This window comes from Heterodontus francisci, chromosome 10, assembly GCF_036365525.1.
Source record: "Heterodontus francisci isolate sHetFra1 chromosome 10, sHetFra1.hap1, whole genome shotgun sequence".
In the NCBI taxonomy this organism is placed as follows: Eukaryota; Metazoa; Chordata; class Chondrichthyes; order Heterodontiformes; family Heterodontidae; genus Heterodontus; species Heterodontus francisci.
The window spans coordinates 15164715-15172786 of NC_090380.1; the positions used below are offsets into that span (position 1 = coordinate 15164715).

An 8072-nucleotide genomic window follows, 5' to 3' on the forward strand; every position below is an offset into this window, starting at 1 on the left:
CAGCGACATTTAAGAGGCATCTGGACAGGTACTTGAATGAGCAAGGCATAGAGGGATATGGAATTAATGCAGGCAGAGGGGATTAGTATGGATAGGCATTATGGTCAGCATGGATGCGATGGGCCGAAAGGCCTATTTCTATGCTGTACGACTCTATGACTCTATAACATACCTGCAGATGCCAGAGCGCCAGTGTCAGAGGCAACTGCGGATGTCGAGAGAGGTGGTGACACATCCTGTGCCAGTCACAGTTGCCATTGCTGTTCGCTGAAATGGCTCAGATGGAGGGGTGGATTCGTGGAGACAAGGGCTACCCCTTGTAGACATGGCTGCTGACACCAGTGAGACACCCAGCACTGCTGCAGAAGAACGATACAACGCCAGCCACAGAGCTACAAGAGCTACCACTGAGCAGGCGATCGGCAGGCTTAAAATGCGATTCCGCTGCCTGGAGTGGTGCCCCGCAGTACAGGCCGGAAAGGATAACTTGTATCGTTGCTGTTTGCGGTGCTCTGCACAATGACACAGTCAATAGGGGGGAGGCCTTGCAGGATGAGGAGAGACATGAGCAGGACTCATCCTCAGACGATGATGACCCTGAGGTCATACAGCAGGGAAGGTACATGGGAGGAAAGAGAACATCCAGGCACTGTGTGCAGGGTGAGCAGTGAGCTCAGGATGCACGGCAGCACCTCATTGATCAAAGGTTCTCCATGACATAGGAACCACCATGGGCTCTGCACACCACACAGCACCCTCATTCACCTGTTGTGCAGCAGTCCACATCTGCAACATCTTTGTGTACACCATTACTAACAGCAGAATACTGAGTCATTGTCCACATTCCTGCATCCGTGGAGATGCACATGAGTGATACTGACATGGCAATGATGTTATTTCATACATTGGCAATTCTGGAAGACCAATACTGTAATGGGAGGAGCCACGATCAGTACATGCTGGTACACTTCATTCACACAGTAAAAGTGCTGCAATGTTAGTGAAGACAAATTTGTTCCCGGCCTTTCTAGGGTGTTGTGTCACCCATGCAGACCCGTCTGTGTCAGGATGTTTGTTGGAAATGCTTGCAGATTCTCCTATGCGGTGCCACTTCTGCGCCAGTAGCCTGACTGCAGGAAGGCTGCTGCAATGATAGCCCTTTGGCTGTGGATGACTTTGGCAGTCGTACCCTGTGCACATGAAGCTTAGAGGGCCCGGCTGGCTGGGAGAGTGATTGTTCATCCCCTTCTTTCATTGGACCCTTTGATGTTGGATAGTCACACGGCTACTCACCTTCTCTGCCACCTCCAGCCAGAATGCCTTGTTCTGGCGGTAGAGCATCTTCTTACCATCGCTGGTGAAAAGGACCTCCCGCTTTGCCCACACAGCCTATAGGAGGGTGAGCAGGGAGGCTTCACTACACTGCGGGGCCACCCTAGAATACCCCTCTGCCATCCTCGGCTTTTGGTGTGGTCCTTTAAATGCAAAGGTAACTCCACCGTGTAACAGCTCTGACGACTGACTGCAAGGTTTGTCTTGCACATGTTTGAAAACCATTGCGACATTCGGGCAGGGTGGGGGAGGGGCCTAATCTGTGCTGTTGTCATGGGTTTTTCAACAATTACACATCGACACATGTTCACGAACACTTTGCTTCTGCAGCAGTTGATAATATTTAATGGTGTAATATTTGTAGTTGGCAATGCAGCTCGAATATGAACATTTTTCCCTGTTTTTTTAACAATGATGGTATAATTGTGGTTACATGTATTTTCACATCGCAGTTCGCAGAGAAATGAATACAGATTCCAAATGCATATTAGACTGCGGTTTTTCACAGTCAGATGCTTAGATACTCATAGTAGGTAATTATTCTTCAATTATGGTTTTATTTATGTTGTATATTCTGTCTCTAGATGCAGAAATCAACAAGCGCATGGGAAAGGCTTCCACTGCTATGTCCAGACTGGCCAAGAGAGTGTGGGAAAATGGCGCACTGACACGGAACACAAAATTCCGAGTGTATCAAGCCTGTGTCCTCAGTACCTTGCTCTCTGGCAGCGAGGCCTGGACAGTGTATGTCAGCCAAGAGCGACGTCTCAACTCATTCCATCTTCGCTGCCTCCGGAGAATCCTTGGCATCAGGTGGCAGGGCCGCATCTCCAACACAGAAGTCCTCGAGGCGGCCAACATCCCCAGCTTAGACACACGACTGAGTCAGCGGCGCTTGAGATGGCTTGGCCATGTGAGCCACATGGAAGATGGCAGGATCCCCAAAGTCACATTGAACAGCGAGCTCGCCACTGGTATCAGACCCACCGGCCGTCCACGTCTCCGCTTTAGAGACGTCTGCAAACACAATATGAAATCCTGTGACATTGATCACAAGTCGTGGGAGTCAGTTGCCAGCGTTCGCCAGAGCTGGCGGGCAGCCATAAAGACGGGGCTGAAGTGTGGCGAGTCGAAGAGACTTAGTAGTTGGCAGGAAAAAAGACAGAGGCGAAAGGGAAGAGCCAACTGTGTAACAGCCCCGACAAACAAATTTCTCTGCAGCACCTGTGGAAGAGCCTGTCACTCTGGAATTGGCCTTTATAGCCACTCCAGGCGCTGCTTCACAAACCACTGACCACCTCCAGGCGCTTATCCATTGTCTCTCGAGATAAGGAGGCCAAAGAAGAATACTCGCCTTTGATGATATATTTCAGTCTCACGCCATGGAATGTGCAAAATTAAGATTATTCCCCCTGGTGCGGCACGCGTACAAGAAGGAATGTTACACTGGAGTGGAAGAAGAGGATCGCCACTTTATAGGACACTGGGACACAGCAGGGTAAGTATGTGATAGCAAAGCAGAAAGTGCTGGGGTAACTCAGCAGGTCAGGCAGCATCTGTGAAGAGAGAAGCAGAGTTAACTTTCAGGTCTGTGAACTTGGTCAAGTTAACTCTGCTTCTCTCTCCACAGATGCTGCCTGACCTGCTGGGTTTCTGCATCACTTTCTGCTTTGCTGCCAGATTGACAGCAGCCCCACTCTTCAGCAGTCAGGTAAGTATTCTTTGACAGCTGTCAGGAAGCAGATGCTGGGACGCTTAAAATAGGGCCCTAGCACCCGCTACACAACTGTCAAAAACTCTCTCCCTGTGCCGAATGTCCCGGATCTCCTCACGTAATATGGGGAGGGTGACGGGCGGCCTCGATGGAAATGAGCCCCCGTAATTAATATCGCGGGGGCTTGGCGGCGGCCGCTGAATGTGGGCACCGCGCTGAGTTTAAAGGGCACTGCCGTTCAGCCCTCTGTCTTCTGTGAGTTAACCAATCCTCAATCCATGCTAATACTTTACCCCCAATACCGTGAGCTCCGATCTTGTGCAATAATCTTTTATGTGGCAACTTATCGAATGCCTTCTGGAAATCCAAATACCCTACATCTACCAGTTCCCCTTTATCAACTCTGTTTGTTATATCCTCAAAGAACTCGAGCAACTTTGTCAAACATGATTTCCCTTTCACAAAACCATGTTGACTCTGATTGCGTTATGGTTTTCTAAATGTCCTGCTATTTCTTCCTTAATAATGGACTCCAGCATTTTCCCAACGACTGATGTTCAGCCGACTGACCTATAGTTTCCTGCTTTTTATCTCCCTACCCTCTTGAACAGGGGCCTTCTCATTTGCGGTTTTCCAATCCGCTGGGACCCTCCCGGAATCCAGTGAGTTCTGGAATATTTCCACCAATGCCTCCACTATCTCTGCAGCCACTTCCTTTAAAACCCTTGGATGTAGGTCATCAGGTCCTGGCGACTTGTCTGCCTTTAGTCCCATTAGTTTGTCAAATATTTTGTCCCTCGTGATAGAGACTGTTACAAGATCTTTCCTCCCATTAGCTCCTTGCTTATCTGATATCTGTGGGATGTTTATAGTGTCCTTCACAGTGAAGACCGATGCAAAATATTGGTTTAAATGATCGGCCATTTCCCTGTTCCCCCTTATTAATTCTCCAAACACATCTTCCAAGGGTCCCACACTCACTTTAGTTCCTCTCTTTCTTTTTATATACCCGTCGAAGCTCTTGCTGTTTGTTTTTATATTTCTTGCCACTTTACTTTCATGATCAATTTTCTCCCTCTTTATTAGCTTTTTAGTCATCTGCTGCTAGTTCCTAAAAAAACTTCCCAATCCTCTGGCCGACCACTAGTTTTCACCGCTATATATGCCTTAGTATTTGATTGGATACTCTCCTTGACTGACTGTGTTAACCACAGGTGGTTCATCCTTCTCATCGAGTCCTTCTTTTTGACCGAGATAACTTTTTGCTGAGCATTATGAAATATCTGCTGAAATGTCTGCCACTGCTCATCCACTGACCTTCCCCTTAGTCTATTTTCCCAGCTCACTTTTGACAACTCTTTCTTCATCCCTCTGTAATTGCCCTTGTTTAAGTTGAGGACACTGGTTTGAGACCAGAGTTACTCGCCCTCAAACTGAATTTGAAATTTTCCCATGTTGTGATTGCTACCCCCTAGAGGATCCTTAACTACGATATCTCTTATTAATCCTATCTCATTACACATTACTAGATCTTCCCGAATAGGTTCTGCAAGGTATTGCTCTAAGTATCAATCTAAGTACAATCTACAAATTCGTCTTCCATGTTACCTCTGCCAATCTGATTTGTCCATTCAATGTGCAGATTAAAATCACCGTGACAATTGTAGTTCCCTTCTGACACGTCTCCATTATTTCCCGATTTATACTTTGTCCCACAGTGAGACGACTCTTCGGGGGCCTATAAACATCTCCCACCCGTCACTTCTTCCCCTTGCTATTACTTATTTCCAACCAAACTGATTCCACATCACGATCTATTGCACCGATATCACCACTCACCACCGCACTGATACCTTCCTTTATTAACAAAGGTACCCCACCTCCTTTTTCTTTTTGCCTATTTTTCCAGAATGTCGAATACCCTTGAATATTGAGTTCCCAGTCTTGGTCACCCTGCAACCACGTCTCTGTAATAGCTATCAAGTCATATTTACTTATTTCTATTTGTGCCATCAACTCATCTATCTTGTTACAAATGCCAGGTGCATTCAGATAAAGAGCCTTAAGCTTTGACTTTTTTACCATTATTACATTTTTATCAGCTACTGATTTTCGTGATAATAATACCTTCTAATAGCACATTCAGAATAATGTATCATCTCAGCTATACTAGAAACAAAAATGGTCACAAACATCAAACCTGTTCCGTTAACCAAAGTCATATCTATAACCATGGGGTAGCTATACCACACAAACAGATTTGTGAAGAGCACAATGATGTTTTTTGTTAAAGTTATCATTTTAAACTGTAAAGTGCAGCTTAATGATTTGACTTTTATCCCCACAATAAAAATACAGATCTGACTTTTCTCAAGCTAATTTTTATTCGCTTTTCTCGTGTTAATGTGTTCCAAGTGGAAAAGGTTGGAAACCACAAATACAATGTTCAAGAGCCACATGTTTCTCCGGAGCTGCAGGTTGCTGACCCCTGACCTAGAAGGACAAGAGCATGCTGGTGCATGGGAACACCACCACCTCCAAGTTCCCCTCCCAGTCCCAAACCTTCCTGATTTGGAAATATATCACTGTTCCTTCACTGTCACTGGGTCAAAATCCTGGAACTCCGTCCCTAACAGCATTGTGGGTGTACCTTCACTGCACAGACTGAAACTGTTCAAGAAGAGGGGTCAGCACTTTGTGAAGGGAATTTATGGATAGACAATAAATTCTGGCTTTGCCAGCACTTACATCCTGCGTATGAATAAAAAAAAGTATTGATCCTGACAACTGCCTGGTCTGTGCAGCTCAGTGGACCAGCAGACTGTACAGTTGCCTGCTGAGCATTTTCATAGTGTGATAGCCCAGATAATAATTGAAGACGGAATTGTTGGTGCTTGGAGGAAGAGTGTGGTGTGTATTTGAGGTGTGAATGTGCTTAGAGGATTTGTAGTTGAGTTGTAATTTGTGTTTGTATTTGAAAGTAGGAACTGTGCATGGGATGTTGTGTGAAGTGAAAAGAGGGGTAAAAGGGAGAGGATTTGTGTGGAAAGTAGAGGTGGTATTGTTCAGTGAGTGTTAAGATGGCACAGAGATTGGTTGAAAGACGACATCAGATTGTGAGAGTGGAAAGCAAATAAGAAAGGAGGTCAAGTGGTAAGATATGTTCCAAAGTTATGAAGAAATGAGAATGGTTGAAAGTGCATTTATTGCACCCCAGATGGGACTTGAACCCACAATCCCTGGCTTAGGAGGCCAGTGCCTTATCCATTAGGCCACTGGGGCTGTTGGTACAAGCTTTGTAAGTTGTCCCTTTAACACTCTTTCTCAGCAGTGCCAGATTTGAAGCCTTTATTTTCACACACAACCACAATGTATTGATGCCAAAGGTTCCAGCAATGACATGACAGGATGTGACTTGCTGTTGTCTGTCAACAATTAGTACAGTTGATTACTGGGCAAAATGTTGATTGGATGTGAAAAGCAAGTGTCTTTCCAGAGCTTTCTTTCCTTACCCTGGCTCGAAGTTTCAGTCATTTCTCAGACAGCACTCAAACTGAAGCTACTTTAATCTTTGTGTGTTTCTTAATGATGACAAAGAGCAGATATTCACTGAATGAAGATTAATCTCATCCCAGATGGGATTTAACCTCACAAATACCTGCCTGTAGAAACCAGTGCCTTATCCATTCGGCCACAGGAGCACGACATCACACTGGATGCTCTTGCTGTTTGCTCTGGATTCTTTCTAAATTCCACCTGTCCCTGTGGCCACTCACTTTATTTTCAGCCAATTCCACATCCTTTAACAATGATGTGGAGCAGGTGGGAGCAGATCTGGTTTCCTGATGCCGTTTGCTCAATTATATATTTTATCTTCTTGGAAATATCACTGTCTATCATTAGGGAAGAATTTACAAAGCTTCCCTTAAGCATGTTCTCCTTTGACTTGGACAAGCACCACGACATTGATTAGACTTCTACTGCTGGATATGTGCTCTCATTTATAATGGACCATGATATTTGGTAACTGTTAGTGGGCCCAGGACTGCATCAGAGATTTACGAGTGTTCGAAAGGATTCAAATACACAGGACAATGATATCAAACATCATCAAAAACACCATTACCTCACTACCATGTCATGAAGCTGAAGGCATTTGATGTCACAGGGAAGCTTGCTGACAGGAGCAACTAAGATTGGTTGATAAAGACATCAGTGAGAGGGTACAGAATATTTTGAGTGGGGAGGGGAAGTTGTGGTTGATATGGAAACCTAAAACATTGGGAGAAGTGTTGAGATACTACAGTCAGAGATTCAGGAGCTCGGGAGGAATTAAAGAGCAGGACCTCAGAGCTAGTAATTTCTGGATTACTTCCAGTGTCATGTGCTAGTGAGTACAGGAGCAATAAGATAAGACAGCTTATCACCCAGCATGTAAAAAGATTCCTGGGGTATTGGAACCAATTCTGGGGCAGGAGGGACCTGTTCAAGATGGACGGGTTGTACCTCAACAAAACTGGGACTGATGTCCTTGAAGAAACTTTAACTGGTGTTGTTAGTGAAGGTTTACATGAATTTGGCAGGGGTGGGGGAGGCACCAGGATGTAGCATTAGAGAGGAGAAGTAAGATGCAAAGTGGACTGGGAGAGACAAATAGCACCAGAATAAAGAATAATTCAGAAACGGGAGGGTCAGACTGGGAGTAAATATGAAGCAGTCTGAGATGGATTTGGAGTGTATGTGAGTAAATGCACTGAGTGTGGGAAATGAGCTCCGTGAGCTGCAGGTACAAGTCACCACACGGGACTATGATATTGTGGCAATAACAGAGATCTGGCTCAAAGGAGGGGAAGATTGGGATAATGAATATTCCTGGAAACAAGATATTCAGGAATAATAGGGCAGGAAAAATGGAGGGCATGGCAGTATTGTTCAAAGAAACTATTCTAACACTGAGGAGGAATGATATAGTTGAGAGACCAAAGACAGAATCTATTTCAGTAGAATTGAGGAACACTAGAGGAGT

At 45.2% G+C, this 8072-nt stretch overlaps 1 non-coding gene across 1 annotated transcript; it reads right to left on the reverse strand.

The window, feature by feature from the left end:
* Positions 1–6255: 6255 nt before the first annotated feature.
* On the reverse strand, positions 6256–6328 carry trnar-ccu (transfer RNA arginine (anticodon CCU)). The gene has a single exon. It is a non-coding gene; the product is annotated as a tRNA-Arg (tRNA).
* Between the last annotated feature and the right edge of the window lie 1744 nt (positions 6329–8072).